General features: G+C 40.6%; 1 long non-coding RNA gene across 1 annotated transcript in view; it reads right to left on the bottom strand.

The window, feature by feature from the left end:
- Window positions 1-8,368: 8,368 nt before the first annotated feature.
- LOC132081617 (uncharacterized) overlaps window positions 8,369-20,082 on the bottom strand; it is a 57,156-nt gene continuing 45,442 nt past the window's right edge. Inside the window, exons 2-3 of the long non-coding RNA XR_009419696.1 lie at window positions 17,414-17,515; window positions 8,369-8,611 (exon numbers count right to left, since the gene is read on the bottom strand). This is a non-coding gene — a long non-coding RNA (uncharacterized LOC132081617). The remainder of the gene's footprint in view (window positions 8,612-17,413; window positions 17,516-20,082) is intronic.

Raw genomic sequence — 20,082 nt, forward strand, 5'->3', positions numbered from 1 at the left:
CCCATGGTACAGCTCCACTGGCAGCAGTGAAACTGCATTGGTGTAACACAGGCTGGAAAATGTCTGGGGCAGTCTTTGGTAGCCCAAACAACAATTATTCAGGATTCCAGGCAATTCAGCAAGTGCTACAATGATTCATTATCAGAATTCCAAAAGGTCTTTGCTTTTCCATCATAATCAATGGAAAAACTCAGGAAACACTAGATAGACACACACACAAAGAAGAAAAAAAGGAAATGGAAATTAGAAATCACCTAGGGTCCTTCCAACTAAAGAAAAGTATGTTTCAACAGGCATGATTTAAAATCATTCTCTGTCTTCTGCCATGGTCTACAGTATAGAATTCAAGCTGCTGAGTTTCATTGAGTACAATGATAAATATAATAGGGCATTCACTGCACTTTAACTTACTGGAGAACTCAATGAATGGAAGTGAAAGAAATCTAGTTTAAGCTCAGTTTTATGTTTTGTTGGGAATACGTGCTGTAGCTAATATTAATGATTATTCTGACAGCAAGGATCCAAAGATTGAGAGGTGCTGCTACAGCAGCTGCAGTAGAAGATGCTACAGACGGGAAAAAAAAATCCAAAACAAAATAAACCACAGGCCAAAGACTGAGAAAAACAGGCATTTATTTCTTGCCAGCTTTTATACCTGATATCTGTCACTGTTTTAAAAATGACTATTTGTATTAGACAGGAGTACAAAAGCTATTTTAAAAGGAAGCCCACAAGATAATAACTGTGGAACTGACCTGCGCTGCATTTATGAAATGTCAGCGGTGGAAGATTAACTGCTGATATGGGACAAATCTACTACCTGAAACAAAACTTACGCATGGAAAAACTGTTTGGTGGAGAAAAAAGGCCTCATATCTACTGTGGATGCCCCAGAGCTGGCTAATGCTGCCTGCTGACCAGCTCAAATCAGTTTGTGTGCATAATGCACAGAATCCCATTTCCTGCAGAGCAGGAGAGATGATTTGTCTCAAACTGGAGTTTGAAGGGTACAGCATGTGCAGAAAGCATCCCCTTCCTGCCTGCTCTGTTTGGTATTTGCAATACTTTGTTCTTGCTGGCATTTCACCTTGCATGTCTCTCAGACATTTTAATATACTCACAACTGATACCATGCAGTAAAACAGAAGAAGCGCCACTCAAATGAAGAAATTTATATAAAAAATAATAAATTCTTTGGATAAATATATTTTATCAGAAAAGAACTTTGCTACACCCACCACTATCCATCACACAGTGGACACAGGGAAACAAAAGTCTTATTTTCATTTTGTGTCCTTGTACCTATGTTCTGTTGTTGTTTATCTGGATAATTTAAGTACCAAAAGATTAAGCCATTATTGAGCTACCCTTCCTAAGGAAATGAGAGTCACATTACAGTGTGCTCTCTGTTACTCATTAACAGCACTTTTATTAATTCTCGGTTGGGTTCAATCGAATCTGACAGAGAAGCAGACATCTCAACCAGAGGAGGCTTCCTAGATGAAATAAACAAGGCTGGATAGAGAAATGTGACTCAGATTAGTGGTTCTAGCCCCTGGAAAACGGGGCCTCCAAGGATGGAAATTCTCCACAGATTCTGTACAAATTTTGTAATACGAAAGCATGCAGTGCATGTTGAACATGCCAATCAATTCCCTGTCTCTGGGAAGGGTTCACTGCACTCATCCCTGTTCTCCTTAGTAATTCAGTAATCTTGACAAATCCTCATCATGCAGAAATATTCTATTTCACAGAGTTACCAGAGTTCTTTGGCTGTGCACCATAATGAAATCTGTGCACACAGTCACTGAGCAGCAGCGACACCACCTTGGATAAACAGCGCCTCAATTACACCAGCAAACATCTCCACTGAGAAAAAGATTCATATAAAAGAATATGTATATTACTGTTTATCTGTTAGAAAACAAAGGAAGAAAAATACATCTAATTAGCAGAAAGCTAATTAGAGGAGGCATCTCTCACCCTTGGCCATCTGTTAAGAGCAGAAGTTGTCTGTGGAGTTGGTGAGCATCCTCCTCTGTTCAACGAGCAGCCCCATTGCACTCCTCAGTAACCTTAAAACAAACTTAAATCTGTAATGCCTGGTCTATGTTCAGGAAAAAGGAAACCACAATGAATAATGGTGGTGGCCGCTATGGCAAAGGTGAGGAAGTTGCTAATTCCAGATTATAATTCAGACACCCTGAGCTGTCGACAAACAGAAAGAGAGAATTTTGCTCCTTCAGGGAAGCAGTAAAACCTCAGTGAGCCTGAGGTCTGCACGACTTTAAGTCATTTGCAAGGGGGTCTGAGCTCTGCTTCACTCGAGGGTGTGTAATGGGACCAGGCACTGTGGCAGTGAGGCACCCGCACACAAACCAGGGGTCGGGGCAGCGCTGCAGCTGAACATGCACACAGCTGAATAATTCCTAAAAGCATTCATACAGGGCTCTGGAGACATAAAAACCCGTGCAGAAATAGCCCCTAACAGAAGAACTCAGAGTTCATGGCTAAAACAGCAAAATGTTCCAGGTCAGAACACAGCTGACCTTCTGATCAAGCCATTTGACAGCTCCTGATCCAGAACTAGAAGTACTGACTTTCATGAGCAAAAGCCATGTAGAGTCCCAAATATATTCCTTCATGTATTATTAATGTTTGACAGCAGATTACAAGCTTCATTTAGTTTCTTATGGACCTGAATGCTCCTCAGTCATCACCCTCATCTGACCTCTCCTAAATTCACTTTTTAAATCTGAATTTGAAATTCCAGACCCTATCTTAGTGTCCAAGCAAATAAAAAAGTTACTTTCCAACTTTAGTAGAAGAAGGAAGAAGTTTGTTCATTTCAGTAATAAAACTAAATAAACTTGTCTCCAGTAGGATTCCTATGGGTAATTATATTCCATACATTTGTAATTTTTCCCAGTCTCTGGTAATGTCACAGTCACTACACCAATTTATAGGCATGTTTAAGCTAAATCTTCTCAAAACTCTATGATTTCCTACATATGATGCGACCTGGGTATTTAATTTATGCCTCTCACTTGCTGAGCCACCTTTCTACTTCAGCTCTGGCTTTTACTTTTAGCCAATAAATCTGGCTAAATTCAGCTGAAATGTGGGAGGCCAAGCCACGTTACCCTCAGGGACAGCACAGGCCTTTCTGCCTAGGTTTCCTTGATGCATTAAAAACACAAAGCTGTGGTTTTGAAGTGCATAGGAACTGCAGAAGCTCGGTGGATAAACAATAATTTGTTGTTGTTCATTTTCAAAAGAATATTGAATACTGTTCTTTTATGCCCACTAGTAACATAATGTTTAATGACACCAAATACTAAAATATTTCAAAGGATGCTTGCTGCTGCAGATACTCCTGTTGCCCACATCCCTATATAATTTTGCAGTAATTTCCCACAGAAATCTCCCTTTGTTCAGGCAGTGAGCTATTGCTGAAACACCAAGAGAGAGAAACAGAAAATAATGTGCATTCCATTGAAGGCATAAATAGGAAGTCTCTCACTTCCAGACTCAGAACTGACAGTAAGAAGCACAAAGGTAAAAGGGACATAAAGACAAAACGTGTTTTTACAAAGTTATTCTTTTACAAGTGCTGACAGTTTCGGTGTTTCTCCCAAGCACTAACCTTCTGTATTTACTGTAGCATTTCATTTTATGGATTTTTCCCCACATTGAGTTCAAACAGAATAAACAGAAGTTTGAGTTATAGCATGTAACATGGTCAGAAAGGGACTTTATAGAATTAGGTCAATTCTTGTTTCTTATCCACCTGGATTCATAAAACACCCATATTGACTCTGCTACTATAATGTTTGTGTTTGGTTGCTCAGGTTTCACAATCTATTAGAAGCTAAAAGAAGAGCTTTTTATGAGAAAAATAGAAGTCACAGGACTTTAACAGTGCTGTTCTCTCTTCTTCATGGTTTTTCTCTAAAGAATTTTTAGGAAAATTTCAATCTCCTATTTTCCCTATATCCACATATTAAATAAAATCTTTCACTCTAATTAAAAAAGCCCTGTGCTCATCCCTTTAATCTACTGGGCGTTCCAGGTTGAGTACGGCTGCACCTCTCAATGTTCACAAGATGCATGTGAAATATTTATTATCATATAAGGAAAAAAGGTTCTGAAACACACCAGTCCTACAGAGGGAATAAGCATGTGTTATCTGAATACAGCTTTAGTGATGCAAATTTCTGCTTAACAATGCTACCAATAATTTAATCACTAACCTGTGCCTTCGTTGGCAGCCTGGGAATTGTATTGCCTTTGAATTTCCTGCTGTACCTTGATTTCTTGTCTGATAAAATAGCAGGCTTTTATATGGCAAAGAACACATGAATCTGTGCCCCTCCTTGCTCAAGCTGCTGGCATTTCATGGAAAGGCTCCAGTGTGAATTGTGGCCCTGGACCACGTTTAAAACACGCCAACAACCTTGGCTGAGTTATAGGCTAACAAACCCATTTTCTTCAAGCAAATTATTCCTCTTTCATTCTCATGTTGTATTGATGTTGACTCAGAATGATTTTTCAAAAGATATTCAGGTCAATCCAATGATTTATTTAATTCAGTTAATGTGTTATGGCTCTGAAAAGGTAACTTTCATCATAATTTTAAAATTACCACCTTCATATAAATGTACTAAAAGCCTGACTAGAAAACAACACAGTTTTACTTGATTTTAAACCATTCTATTGAAAATACCAGTAAATTTCATCCCCAGAACACTGAATACAATAAAGAGTATAAACATAGTATTTTAAGTTTTTCCTGCAATTTCTAGAGAAATATATTACACCTTCCAAAAGCAATCCAGATTTCACTTATCAGCTTATCAGGGATTTAAACACTAACCCTTGTAACAGGTAGATCTCATTAACTGCTGGTGAGCAAGTGTCTCTTCTATCTTGACTCATCACCTCCTGAGGTATTTCTAGACTATCAGAATCCCACATTGTCTAACATATTTCTAACATCTTATTCCTTTATCATCATTTTGTGCTTTGCTCAATGTCTCACAAGAGAAGTATTAAATATTACATTTTCTGTTCAGACCAATATTAAGATTCATAGCTTTTTCACTCTAATACCGATTGCCTTCACCTCCAACAAATTAGTAACTTAATATTAAACTCACACAACCATAGCAGTGAAAATTAAAGGAAACACTGGCACCGTTACTTAGGTTGTCACTACATTAAACAAAGGGAACTTTCATCAATTAGCTAAAAAAAAGGTGTCAATATTTAAATTGAAAAGAACACAAAATATAAAAAGAAGGCTTATGAGTTCTTGCTGAACACAGGATCCAGAGTATTTTGATTTACAACCCATTTCGTTTGGTAGACTTGTGAGGTGAAGGAAAGGAAGATCTCTAAACCCAAATAAGCTGCACGCACACTCAAGCCTGGAGCTGTATCTGTGATTTTCACAGCTCGTTTCAATAAATGGCAACGCGCTCCTCACGCATGACAAAGCCAGCATCAGGCACTGCCCGTGGAGCTGGGGCTCCTGGCCAGGACCCAGAGCACGGCTGGACGACAGAAATGTTTTTAATAAAACGGTGCCCACAGGCAAATTAACCTCCTCAACACTCCTGTATCAATGAAGCTACACAGACCGAGAAGAAAATGATACCTGCCACGATTCCAGCTCAGCCCAGGAGCCGAGGCACAGGAGAGGCCAAAGCCGAGCTCCTGCATCCCTGCTGACAGCGGGCACATCCTGCCCGAGGGGGTCCTCAGGGGGAAGGGGCTGCTCTCCTGGCCTGGGGGTCTCTGGGCACCCCCACGGGGGCTCGCCCAGCTGAGGGGGTGTGTTTGCCTGCCCAGGTGAGGCTGTTCCTTTGCCCAGGTGAGGGGGTGTGTTTGCCTGCCCAGGTGAGGATGTTTGCCTGTTCAGGTGAGGCTGTTCCTTTGCCCAGGTGAGGGTGTTCCTTTGCCCAGGTGAGGGGCTGTTCCTTTGCCCAGGTGAGGGGGTGTGTTTGCCTGCCCAGGTGAGGCTGTTCCTTTGCCCAGGTGAGGTGCTCTCTGCTGCTGCTGGGTGCCTTCGGGGAAGGAAGGAAGGAAGGAAGCCAAGCCTTGCCCATGGCATCCAGAAGGAACCAGGGCTGCACCTGTCACTGCCACCCTGCTCACCTGCCAGCAAACCGGTGCCCTGGCCCCAGAGAGCCCCAAACTGCAGCAGCACAGAACGCCAACCTGAGCAGTTTTTCCCACAAAAGCTCCACCGTTGTTTGCAAGCACCGTAGGATATTGTGGAGCACAGTAAGTGACAAGAGTGATTTCTTGGAATTTGTTCAGGGAAAGGCTGAGGCTATGCATTCTAAAAATCAATATAGTTTGAAGCACCAGTAAGACTTAATGTGCTGTAATACGTGCAGTCCACACACTATTGCACTTGATTAAAAGTGTGACTCCTCTTTTCTGGGAAGTCTTCTTGCTTACATCGTTTGTATTACCACACCACACATTCAGACACTTCAGGTGTTTTGGCTTTTGTTGGGGCTTTTTAAAAAAAAAAAAAATGTTTCAGGGTTTTTCTTTTTCTGACAGGCTTTCTCTCCCCCAAATAGAAATCCTGAGAAGAGTCTCAAGCACAAAATACAGCTTACTCTGCTGAGTCATGACAAAGCAAATTTACTAAATAGATAAAAGCACCCTTCACACCATAATATACTGATGAAGGTGGTAAATAAATACGCAGTGCAATTTGCTGGTTTCCTCTGTGTGCAATATATGAGGCCATTACTGCTTTGCTAAACTAACTGTGTCCTCCTAGAAAGATTTCCAATATCAATTACAGCACTGACTGCAATGCTACTAAATAGAGTTCCCTGTTGTGTTTCCTTGATTATATGTAAATATTTCCTAAATTAGACATGTTTCAAGCTCCATTTAAAATTTAGTACAACGGGATATTGAGTCAAAATCGTGCAAGGTAGAACATGACTGCAAGGACCAAGAGTCTAGGATTTATTCTGGTTTGAAATGAAGGGAAAATAATTTATTCTAGGTAATGTCATTTAACAAAAACTAATAAGATACTTTGGGTTTATGCTATAGAAATTATACCAGTTTTCTAAACTATTAAAAAAAAAAAATCTGAAGTTTAGCTCATGTGAGTCCCTAAAGCCCCAGAAATTATTCCAACAATAAATTAAGAACTTTTAAGTGTGATGTATTACAAGATGTTTTCCCATTACTCAATAAATTAAGCTGTTCAGTTGACAGGAATTTTATATGCAAAATAATGATACACGGAGGAATATATTAATAATACCCTGGAGTTATGAACTGCTCACCTCAAAATTTCTGGATTATTTTAAAGATGCAAACCTCTCATCTTGATATATTTTATTATGATAGAATTCTGTCATAATCATCTTTTCTGAGTGCTGAGAGTCTCCAGAGAAATGCCAGGAGAGTACTAGAGAATACTGGAACAATGGTTACCAGCTCACAACTGAGACTGCTCTGCTTAACACACTGAGAAAGAAATAGGAAGCTCCAATTCATACAAGATTTATTTTATTTCTGTGAAAATATGCTTTTAATCTATGTACCTACCTATTTCCTCTGAACTTAATGGTAAATTGCATGATATTTTATTTTCTGTTAACTTTATTCAGATTTCTCGGCTAATATGAAAACATCTCACAATGTTATTATTTCCTCAAAATAAGAAAGCTAAAGGGAAGGAAAAAACATTTGTTTTCCCCACACCCTCAAGGGTTTGGAAGATAAGGATGCACTAAGAAGTTTACTTAAACTTTAATACCTCCTTTAAAATTTTGCACCTTATGCCACAGGAAATATGAATCGGAGTTTTAATAGAGCATAGTGTCATTGTCAGCCACCTAAAGACGCTAAGTAAGCAGAAAACATCTCAGGATTTGGGGAAATTCTTGATGCTAATATGAGAAAATCCAAAATAAAATTCACCTTTCATTGAGGTGAGTATCACAAAAATACTAAAATTAGTTTATGGACACTGATGGTCTTCTCAATAAACACTGATATTTTCATAAATCCTTTAAGACCATATTTAAATAAAGGAAATAAAATTTCCTTAATTTTTTTTATTGTAATTCTATAATATTTGCCAGTCATCCCACCTATGTTTTCCAGTGTAACATCTAGGTTGCATTTTATACAATTAGCCAACTTATTTTCTAATCCAATGGGAGATAAAAGTTATCTTCAACAGTTAGCCCCATTAACAGACCTGACACACTGAAACTTCATTTCTGGAAGTGCCATGTGACACACCAAGGGTACACTTCAAAAATCGTATATCATCAGACTGAGTGAATTAGCTTTTCTGGGGATAAAACGCCTTTTATTAGAGTGCCACTGAAGACTAGAGAGCTTCTTTTACAAACATTTCCATAATAAAAGCCGGTGCAACCTACCTAAAGGTGCCAGGTGCACAGAAACATTGAGCATTTGGGCATAATTGAGCCCCCTGTTGCTCCTTGCCATCACAGCTGCTTGTTTTCTTTCTGGAATAGAACCACACATGCTGATGGCTCCAGGAGCAGAGAGCTCTTTGACAACATCACTACAGATCTCATCACCGACTTCCCATCTGAAAATGTGAAAATGCCAAATCCCACTTCAGAGAAAGCTGAAGCAGAACAGCACTTTGTGAAAACGATGATCAGAAAACACTGGCAATGACAAGCCAAGGCATCAATCAATTTTCAGCAAATGATATTATTGAAAGTGTTCAGTTCTGCAAAAAGCAAAGAAAATAAAAATTTTCAAATCCAGACCATGAATTATAAGTATTTTAGCTACTCCTCTGGTAAAAACCCATCTTTTTTCTGTTGAAAGATTAATACAAAAGCCTTTATGGAATGTCAAGATACTACAAAGCTGTGTAAAAATCTTTTTTACACTGCTTATTTGAAATTTCTGATTCACCACTCTGCTTATCCCTAAGAGTTCACATTTCCAGAGATTCCACATCTCCAGTTTTAGAAATTACTCTTCCCCTTACAAGGAAGTTTTAGGCCACAATGGGATCTCCTGTCCATCTTCTCTTCCCACACTGAACAGACCAAGTGAGCCCAGCCATTCCTCACATGAATTTGCCTCCAGACCCTTCACCATTCCTGTAGAAACCTACTAGACAGGGAAATGAGTCTTTGTCACGCTCAGTTTTGGAAAATTGCAGTCTCTTTGGGGTAGGAGAAGAGCAGCAGGGAAGGGGCACAAAATACTCTACTTTTACTGTCTGTCCGTTTCTTTCAACGTTTTCGTGAGTTAATTCTCTGTTAGACAGAGAAAAAGTTTATACTAACAATCCATGGGAGAAAATAGAGTTTTCTCAAACTCTCCTATTTGAGAAATCACCACCCCTGACAGGCCAGCATAGTCAGCCACAGAAACACAAGGTCTCATTTTCAGTCTGATGTTCTTTTGCATCCTACACTCACGCTCCTGAACGGATCCTTTGCTCATCGAGCAAGCTGTGGCACAGAGGCACAAGAACTCCAACATCGGGCATGTAAATTATCACTCTTATTCACTAAGAAAATAAGGAAGGAGTTAAGGAAATTTGAGAAATAATTTTACCTCAATTCTGGTAACATTAATGACCCAAAAGCCATGCAGTCAGGAAACAGGGCCATTTAGATAATAATGATAATGGCACAACGGCGGATTAAATACTCTGGGACCCAGCCAAACCACTAAGAAAAAGGATAATAAATATATTCACAACCCAAACAGCAAGCAGTACCTTTCTCAAACCCATGCATACAAGATCCAGCACTGCCCATCCAAAACTTGATCACCAGCCCCAGCTAGAGCCTTATTACAAAGAGATGATTTATTCTCAAAAAAACCCCAAACAACCCAAAGCCCCAAAAAACCCACAACCATGCCCAAGCTAGCAATGAAACCAACCAACAAGCCAACACAAACTAACCTGAAAAAAGCACACCAAAACAAAACCAAACCCAAACAAAACCCCACAAAACAAAAAAACAACAACCAAACTAAACCCCACAAACAAACAAAAACCCAAACAAAACAAAAACTCCAAACAAAACCTCACTTGAGATCAACCCTTCTTAATACCAAGGCCTCTTGAACATCCAAGGATCACTAAGATGAAGCTGAGGATTAGAGCACAGCTTTGTTTTACTTGACCCTTTGCTCTCTGAGATTTCTCTTGCTGGCTCTTCTACTCATCTGTACTCTGTAAATTAATTCCATGTTCTCATTGAATTTTCATTATCCTTGACAAGAATATTCCTTATTGTTGGCATTTGAGTCAGGCAGTGTTTATGTCCTTCTGGAATTATTTTTGTTTGGACATTTAAAATACATGGTGCCTCCTGTCTGGCACACTTGAAAGTTGAAAATCTTCCTTTAGTATTAATCTTGGGTCAGCAAGAAATAAAGGAAATTGCATGTTTAAAGTGAGCCTCATCTCACTGCTATAAATAGAAGAAACTGAAATAGCAAATAAAGCTAACAAGAAGTGACAGTGGAGGATATTATTGTGTCTAAACAACCAGATGGCTTCTGTACAGGAATATATATTGATGCTCCTCAAACAAATATGGGAATTTATTAGGCAAAGAAATTAGGGAGATTTCAAAGCCAGCAGAAAATGGCATGGCATTGTTCAGAAGAGAAGTTTTCTTAAGTGAAAAGAAGCAGCTCTTTTTTAATGCATGGAGGGGATGGTACGCAGTAGGATTTCCTTATACACTGAATATTGTAGCTGTGTTATCTGGCTTTATGTAGCTTGTATATCTGTTTCCTGGTAGACATCTGGGTTGCATCTTGCAGCAGACAGCTAACTGACAGTAGAGATGTGCTGTTTCCTGATTGCAGATATTCTCACAAAAATGACTCAGATGGGAGAAGTACACGTTTTTACTGACTAGAATTGTTACCTTGACCACTTTCTCCCACAATTATAATTTATCATTGCTTTCTCACAGCACTCTGGTAAGAAGGATGTGCAGCAGATGAAAGAAAAGGAGAAGTCTACCCAGCCAACTAAAGTTTCCTTGGTTGTCCCCCACACCTAGCAGTTCCTCTCTGTCTTTTGACACGAACAGTAGAGAAAAAAACCAAAGACACGACCTCAGAAACAGCATCACACACACCTGAAGCCTCAAAGGATGCCCCTGTATATTCCAGTTCTGCAAGTACCAATCTTTAACGCATCACCTCTGCTGCAGCTGCTGCCCAAACTCTGCAGCTCTGCCCTCCTGAATGGTGACGTGCAGGTGGAGCTCAGGAGCACCATGGAGGCACCACTGGGGTGGGAGAGGACACCTCACCCTCACCCTCAGCCAGCAGTGCTGGAGGAGGCACCACTGGGGTGGGAGAGGACACCTCACCCTCACCCAGGCAGATGCTGCCCAAACTCTGCAGCTCTGCCCTCCTGAATGGTGATGTGCAGGTGGAGCTCGGGAGGCACCACTGGGGTGGGAGAGGACACCTAACCCTCACCCTCAGCCAGCAGCTGCTGCTCCCAGCACTGCAGCTCTGCCCTCCTGAATGGTGATGTGCAGGTGGAGCTCGGGAGGCACCACTGGGGTGGGAGAGGACACTTTCCTCAGCCAGCAGCTGCTGCTCCCAGCACTGCAGATGCTGACAGGTCCTGACAGGAGGGATAAGCAGGAGCCAAAGCCAGGTCAGAGCATGGAGCTCCAGCACAGCAGAGATATCTCCAAAGAAGCCTTTCCACAACCCCTGCCAGGCAACAATTAGTAAGACAGAACAGAGAACCCAAAGTCCAGGTATAGATAGTAAATTATTCCAAATCTGGATTAAACCCCCTGACATACATAAACACACAAACTAAACAAACACACAAAACCAGGATTTCCAAGTTTTGTTTTAGTTAGCTGTACAGAAATAGACTTTCAAGATAAGTGAAATGCCTTTATGACAAAACAAAGACACTGAACAGTCAATCTGGCCTATCACAACCCTAGATACAACATCTGCTGGAAAATTAAAAAAAATTTCTAGATTCAAATACTTTGCTGTTAAGGAAATGAGTGTTGCATAATAGATGTCACTGGCATACATTAATTCAGAGAATTAGGTCTCTAATTTTATTATTTCCATCACCTTTATGCTTTCAATCCTCTACCAATTTTAATTAATTTGTCTCCTCTAGGCTCACTGGCTCAAAGTTCTTTGAATAAAGAATGGGAATATGAACATGAAGAGGAAGCAGATTTTTCTCCAAGCTCAGCCAGCTTTAACAATTTTAGCCAAAGGAGTCTTTCAGGGTACAAGACACAAGCTATGTGTTTGGGTTTATTACCTGGATTCTGTAGTGTGTCATGTTTCATATGGGTGTCCTGATGCCTTATCTCAAACCTTGCATTAACCAAATTTTGTTTTCTTTCAGCAAACAGAGTAGGGGGGAAAACTCTCAAAGCATAAGTGCCAATCTGACAGAAACTGTGCAGAAATCTGTCTGAAATCCCATAAAAAAGAAAGGACTGTGCAACTGCCCTCTGCAGATCAGCGTGCTCACTCCTTATGGCATCTTACACAATCCATTGTGCCTCAACAGTGTTCACTTCAGCTCTGACCTAGGCTCTCTCTCAGTAACCTCTGACTCCCCTGCCCCTCGGGCACAAAAACCTCTTAACTGAGCACAGAGTGCATAATCTGAGTGCTCTGGGGATGGAAATGAAAACCTGAGTGCTGCTTTCATCCCAGGGCATATTTTAGAGAGGTTTTCTCAGTGCGAGTCCTTATCATGCGCCTTCCCTATAATTCGCCACATGTTCAGAGGCCAAACAAATTATCCTGTAATCCAGGGGGAAAGGATCAAAGCTGGTTCCTTCTGCCTCATTGCATTTGCTTCCACAAGTCAAGGAGGATATATCTGTGATAAGAGTACAGAGGAATGATCACGCAATAACTCTGTGCAGCTTTGAAGCAGGGATAATCAGGGCAGAGCTCAGTTAACCTGGATGCTGATTTCTCTTCCAAGGAAGGTTTTTTTGAGCAGTGAGGAGTAGGAAGCTCTGCTTCCCATGAGGACCATCAGAGCAGCAGGACCATGCCCTGGGGCAGTGCTGAAAACTCTTTTTTATATTCATAGTTCTGCTGGTCAAGTTTTAAACTGCGCAGGCTGTGTAAGAAAAGCTCCCTAATTCACCTTTGTGTGGTGAAAATTTGGGAGATTTTGATAAAATTAAATTTTGAGCTATCGCTAATCAGTGGAGCAAAACTTGTGTACGATCTGCCAATATACATTTTTGTTACCAAGATGATGGCATAACAGTTACTGGCACTCAGATTCCTTGGTGTAGCTCAATCAAATTGTTAAAACATAGACATACCAAATGACATTTTATACATTTTAGAATATCACTTGCATGTTGTACCATGTCATAGGCAGAAAATAGAGCCTCATATCTAAATTCATGTTATTTTCTACCTCCTTTGTTACCTGTGTAGGGGTTTAGTCAGAGAAGCAGAAAACAAGAAGAATAGTGGAAGCACTGTAATGGTCCTGCCTTGCAGCTGGGATGCCATTATGATAAATCCTAAACAAACAAGACGAAATTACTGTCAGCAGTTCCAATCTATAGCTGTTAAATGTCTCCCTCTTCGTAGATCAGAACTTGGGAAAATTCTGGACCATGAAAGATTTAACAATCAAGACAGGAGGATCAAGGTAATTCTACAGCCATTTTTATATGCTTCACTCAGTGATAAAAGCAGCTTTCTCTATGTTTCTTTCTAGTTCTATAATATGCATTTTCTTTTCGATCCTTTCAGTCTGCAGCTGGGGTGGAAAACAAGAAAACAAGCCCCAGGACATTACAAGGACACACTGCACCACTGTAATTGTGCACTACAATTTTAATTGCAGGCAGTTCCTATTTGGAACATTTTCTCCCATTTGGAAAAGGTACTGCAGTAAGGAACAGGCCTGTGGATCTCATCAATTATAGAGAATTCTTATTCCCAGGTAGCACTGATTGCACAGTCAGGCTTTGCTCCAGGTACTAGGGCAAAGTGGAAACATAATGTTTTTACACCAGGGATGTGTATCAATGTAAACAAAGGCACAATAAAAGCATGCACTACTGAAAATCATAGATGTAAGCATTCAGCCCTCTCACCTTTTAATTTGTTAAAAAGGTAATTAGCAAAGACAATTATGAGATAAAGGCAATTTATTTTATGGATAATTGCATGCATTTCCAGTATGAGTAGATTTAGAATGGTTCACAAAAGTATTAAAGCCATTCATCTCATTAGCTTGCTTCCTGACTATTCAAGGTTTCTCTTCCCACTCAGCAGTCTCAGCTTTGCCAAAGGTATCCAATGGAAATTCGTACCCATACTTTGGGCACCGTGGCACAGCAGACACAAAAGCCTGATGTAAATTCTCTAAAACTACAGATCGCATTATCCTGCATGAGGTGCTTTTGTGAAGCAGTAACACAGTGCATTAACTCAGCCATGCGTCGCAATGGCAGCGTCCTCCATCACTTAACAGGAAAATATAACATAAAAAACAGGAAAATATAACATAAAACAAGAATGCCTCCTTTAAAGTTTGTGCCGTTTCCAGGAGCCTGCACTCGCTGCAGCAGCAAAGCAGCGCTGCTAACACCCTCATGCTCAGCAAGAGGGGCCCCTCTGCCTCTCCCTCTGCCCCACCCAACAGGTGAGAGGTGCAACAGCCTGGCAGGGACACAGCCAGCCAGATAACCCAAATTAACTGAAGAAATGTTCCACAGCCTGGAACATCCGTGGTGCTCACAACAGAATGGAAAGCAAGGAATTTTAGAGGGGTTGGCCTGTCTTTTCTTCAGGAACTGGCTGGGCACTGTTCTATTGTGGGAGGGGAGGAATTATTGCCTTTCCATTGTTTATTTCAACGCCTTCTTACCTCTTTTTCCACTTATCCTTCACTTATTAAAGAGGTTTTTTGGTGTTTTCCTCACCCCCAACGTTTCTTACTTCCACTTTTCCTTTTCTCCTCTCCTGGACCACAGGCAGGGTAGGGAAATAAGTGAGGGAGCAGCTCTGTGGTGCTTGAGTGGCCACCATGGTTAACCCACAACACTAAGCACTGAAAATAAATCATTAATAGATGACTGATGCAAAGGGCTGAAACAGGTAAATTTGGGGTAAACTCCAAGTGTCTAATCACAGAAAAAGACCACAGAAATGTTCCAAGAAGCCGTAAGTGAAGAAAATACATAGCCAGAGTACAACAAAAATTGAAATGACAAATGTGATGTACTTGGGAGGCAGCTTGTCAGCTATGAAATAAATAAATAATACTACATTACATTTCTGCAGTGCCCTTCAGTGGCACAGACCAAGGTGCTTTGTCAGGTGAAACACAGCAGAAGCAAAACAGTGCTGGTGCATCAATGCTTCTCCAATGCAGATGCAAAAATGCCCCAGTAGAACTGACCTAAGTTAAAATTATTTTAAATAAAGGAAAGTCATTATCATGGGAAATAAACAGAATCTGCTCTTCACAACTTCAAGTTAGAATTAAAAAACAGTCAAAGGGAAAAAAGACTTGTGGAAGTCAGCAGCATTAACAGCCAGGATCAGAGGTGATCAAAGTAGGAAGCAAATGAATGCTTATGCAGTTATGCATGTAAAGCTGTAATGAACTAATTTAAAACAGCAGCTTTCATGCTCCAAGTATTTCCTAAGGAACAGATTTAATCCATATTAAATACAAACACAAGGACTCAGAGTCAGGCACTAGTGTAGAGAGAGTAAAAAAGAGGTCCGAACCATAAAATACAACACGTCCATTCTCATTAGCATTTAACTGTTACAGAATGTGCCCTGGAGTTGGAGTTTAGAGTCCAAGATCAGCTCAAGTGGTTTACCAACCCTGACCATGGTTTTAGACTCTGGAATTCTTGGTTCCACTTGAAAAAAAAAAAAAATTTTTAATATATTATATATATATTATATCATAATTCACTTAAGGCCTGTACTTGTAACTATTTGTCAACAAAGGCTGAAGGCACAAATGGTAGAAGCAAAGCCCTGAATTTACCAAAATACCTCGAATGACACCCATTACACTTGTTCAGCTTTCAGACACATAAGATGATTTCATCAATACAGCTCATCCATTAACGCAGCTATTCGGGTGGAATTTTATAATATAAGGTAGATACAACTCTTCAGGTAATATCAAAATCCTCAGAAATAAAAACCAACTGCAAGATGAAAAGAAGTCGAGTGGGTTTTTAGAGGGATTACAGTCTGTAATTGGTCATTTGCTGGAGACCTGGAGCTGTGAGCACATCATGGGCTGACTGCAGGGGGAAGGGAGAGGACTCGAGGGTGCAGAGCTCTGGCACTCAAGGCAGGATGGACAACTCATTCCATTTACTCATCTCATACTCATCTATTTTATCTGATCACTTTTGATTAGTGCTGCAGTTTCCACTTTGTACTTTGACTAGAGAACTCTGATGAATGCAAATAGGGTGAAAAAGTGAATTACAAAGGTCACAACAAGAAAAAATGAATTTCAATAGATCAAGCCATTTGAGAAGTCATAGCAGCCCTGAAACGTTCCCACTAATTGGAAAAGGGGAAATGCAAAACAGGAAAATAGGAATTTTGCCCTGCTGGAGAGCTGGCTCCCCTTAGCGTAGGGGGAAGCTGCTAATCCTCAGCCATGCTGAGATGGCAGAGATGCTGCCCTGCTGCTGGTGACACAAGCACGCTGACAGTCTCTTATCAGCACTTCAAGTTTGTCTTGTTTCCTTGGGATTTGAAAAGAGCAGAATTTGTCATTCTGCCAGTCCTATTACATTATCACATGAATGTTATCACCCAACAATTACACACAGGGCTGAGCAACTTTGCTTCCTCGGTATTTGATATGTGAGGTACTTCTTCCACCGTTTGACATGTAAGGTTTGAAAATCAAAGCAGCCTAATGTATTAGTGGCATAAGTACACAAATTCAAATATCCCACACTCTGGTTGGATTCATCCCGCCCATCTGGGAAATTAAAGCAGTCACTTCCACCCTCCTCTGCAGCCAAAGCACAGAGGGCAACTCCGTGCATCAAAGACAAGTTTGATCTGTGTTTCCAAGTGCAAATGCCACACAACAAACAATACTACAATGTAATTTTACATCACAATTATGCTCCCTTCAGATCAAATATTCATTGAAAAAAACCCCAAAAACATATGCTCCATCAAGTTAATGAAAGAAGTCTGATAAAACACTGATAAAATATCAAGATTGCAATTTGAATTTCAGGAAAATTTGCAGACCTGAGCTTTCAGCTCTTGCTCAAGATGGAACAGGCCTGAAGGTTGTGTGGCACGTCCATCAGAGCGCAGGAGTCAAAGCAAAGGGTCCAAATGCTGCTCCTACCTGAGCTGTCAAGCCGCTGGTTGGTCTTAGGAAGGCCACTACTCCTTTCTCTCTCTCACAGCTATCCAAATTTCAGCTGGAATTATATTTCCTGAAGTGTACCTACAGGGCGTAATGTAAAAAACATTGTAATAACAGTAAAGACTCCTTAGGTACTCTCCTAACTATGCTAATGTGCCTAAATCAACTTTGCATACTGATTACCATTCTAGAAAACATCTGCTGCCTCCACTGACTCCTAACTTTCCTCTTTCAGCATCTCCTGCAGGTTTATAGCTTATCTTTTATGCATATTGATCACAGTTTCAGCAGTTTCAAGTTAGTTATTTCTGACATCAACAAGGTTCTGAAATCAATACACGCTGAAATCTGAGCATGAAAGCCAAAGGAAATTAAACCAATGAAGCGTAGGACAAAATGATATCGTTTACTCATTTTAAGTTGGTCATGAATGTCCATTAGATGTGTAAAATATCAGAAATCTTTCAGAACCAAAATTGCTTCCTTAGAGCAAGATGTTTGCTGCTTCCATTGTCCTGAGTGAGAAAAAAAAAACCAGCCTAACATAGTGTAATGGCAAAAAGCAACTTAATTTTACAGAAATGGAGACCATGACCAGATTGAAAACCAGTTCTTCTTCTGAACTGCAACTTTTGAAATTTAATTTTTGAAGGAGCTGGAGGTTTAAAAGAGGAGACACACTTTTCAATTCAAGGAAAACATTTGCATTAAATTATTTTTTAAATCTTTTAAATTAGGGGAAATTAAAAAATATATTATCACTAAAGAAAATCCTTAGAATTTTGTAATATCCAACCTGTACATTGGCACAGATTTTTTGTCTTTAGACGAGTACTTCTCGTGCGTGCCAAAGGCACATACAATGGCACTGCAGTGGGAAGGCCAAGGGTGCTGAGGTTTGGAAAATATCCAGCCACAGAGCAACTCCAGACACAAATCAGAACTGGAGGAATCATTTTACAGTTTTCTGCCATGGCACTCGGCATCTCTCTCATTAGCAGATTTACCAATTTTCTGCTCCTCAACAGGAATATTTTTTGTCAGTTCTCTCGCTCGTATAAATTATTGGTAATAATTAAAATGAAATTCATAAGATGTGTGAGTTCATTAACTCCGTTAATGAGAAAGAACATTTTGGACCTTATTATTAGACTGTCATCAGTATCTGTTCGACAGCTAAATTAATAAAGTGATTATATTCAAATAACTCCGGCATTTGCATTTTATTTTTAACATTACATGTCTCTCTGGCTTGCTCTGAGACTGGGGAAGTTTTCTGGCCGTGCAGGAGCCCAGTCCGGGTGGATTTCAGTGCCCTGGACGCACTCAGGGGCTGAAACTGCTGTGGGCCAGGCAAGGGCTACTGCAGCCTCAAGGAACAACTCCAGCAAGATGTACAGCACAGACATCCCTTGAAAATAAAGATATTGTGGTCTCTTTGCTGCCAGAAAGCAAAAAGCCTGAAAGAAAACTGTACAGAAGAGACATTTCTTATCCATGAAAGCATCAAGACAAAGCAAGACACAGCAATAATTCTCTCCTGTACTGCACTCTTGGAATACCGCCGACCCTCTGTGAAAAACATCCCCTGGCTAAAAGCAATACTCAGAGTGGAACCAGGGCTCCAGATGTCTCCAGCTCTTGTGAGCAGCCATGGGTGCTTTGTAATGAGCTCAGTGTCCATCTTTCCCAGAAAGAGCCTCCAGCCATGCAGGGCCCTTCCTTCAGGGCTTTCCTGGGACGCTGGTGCAGTCAAGGCACACAGGAGCCTCAGCTCAGAGAAATGCTGCTATTCTGAAAATCGTATGTCAGATGGGGGAAAAACGGTACCAGGTAAAGCATAAATGCATAGAACATATTAACTCATAAAATCTACACCTGATCTTTAGTAACATGAGTCTGCTTTATACATATCCCTCAAGCTGAAATTTCAGAACTGAATTTTTTGCTCCCAAAATGTTATTCAAGACAATACAAGCAGCTTTTCTACCTCCACCTCCTCAGCACTAAAGAAAAAAGTAATGACTTTTCTCCCCTTCCTCACACTTCAGAAGTCACAAGCTTCACAACGGAAAAGAGTAATGGAAAATAAAACAGACATATCCAGTGTGGCTCCTGCATGAACCAAAATAGACTTTAAATTTCACAGTCTTTAAAGCCAAACAAGGTAAACTGCTGCTTTTTAAGATGCTGTTAGATTTACCAAAGCCACGTGGAAAGAAACTACTTGAGTGAGATCAGTTGCTCAACAGATAAGTAGAGAGGAGGTAAGTGGAGAATTTTTTCAATTCAACTGAGACGTGGTTCTGTCTCAGAACTCTGTCTCCATGGCGCCTTCCAGAAAAGTGCAGCTGATGAGGAATTTAAAGCACTGCTTCTTCTACTGAGCCTGCTCCAGTTACAGAGCTCAGGTAGTTACAAAGAGAAATTTAGCTGAGAAAATAACATAGCACCTGTGCAGCTGCTTCAATATCTATGCCACGGCTTATTTCTTTCTTTGGGGCTGCACTCAGCTGCACAACTGGGCACTGCAGCAGTTCCATCCCAATTCATCCCAGAGATAACGAGTGAGCTAAGGGGGGCATTCAGACCGGGCACTCAAAGTGGGGCTGGGTGCTTTGGCCTGAACCAGGGCTGTGGGTCACAGT

The sequence above is a fragment of the Ammospiza nelsoni genome, chromosome 18, assembly GCF_027579445.1.
Source record: "Ammospiza nelsoni isolate bAmmNel1 chromosome 18, bAmmNel1.pri, whole genome shotgun sequence".
In the NCBI taxonomy this organism is placed as follows: Eukaryota; Metazoa; Chordata; class Aves; order Passeriformes; family Passerellidae; genus Ammospiza; species Ammospiza nelsoni.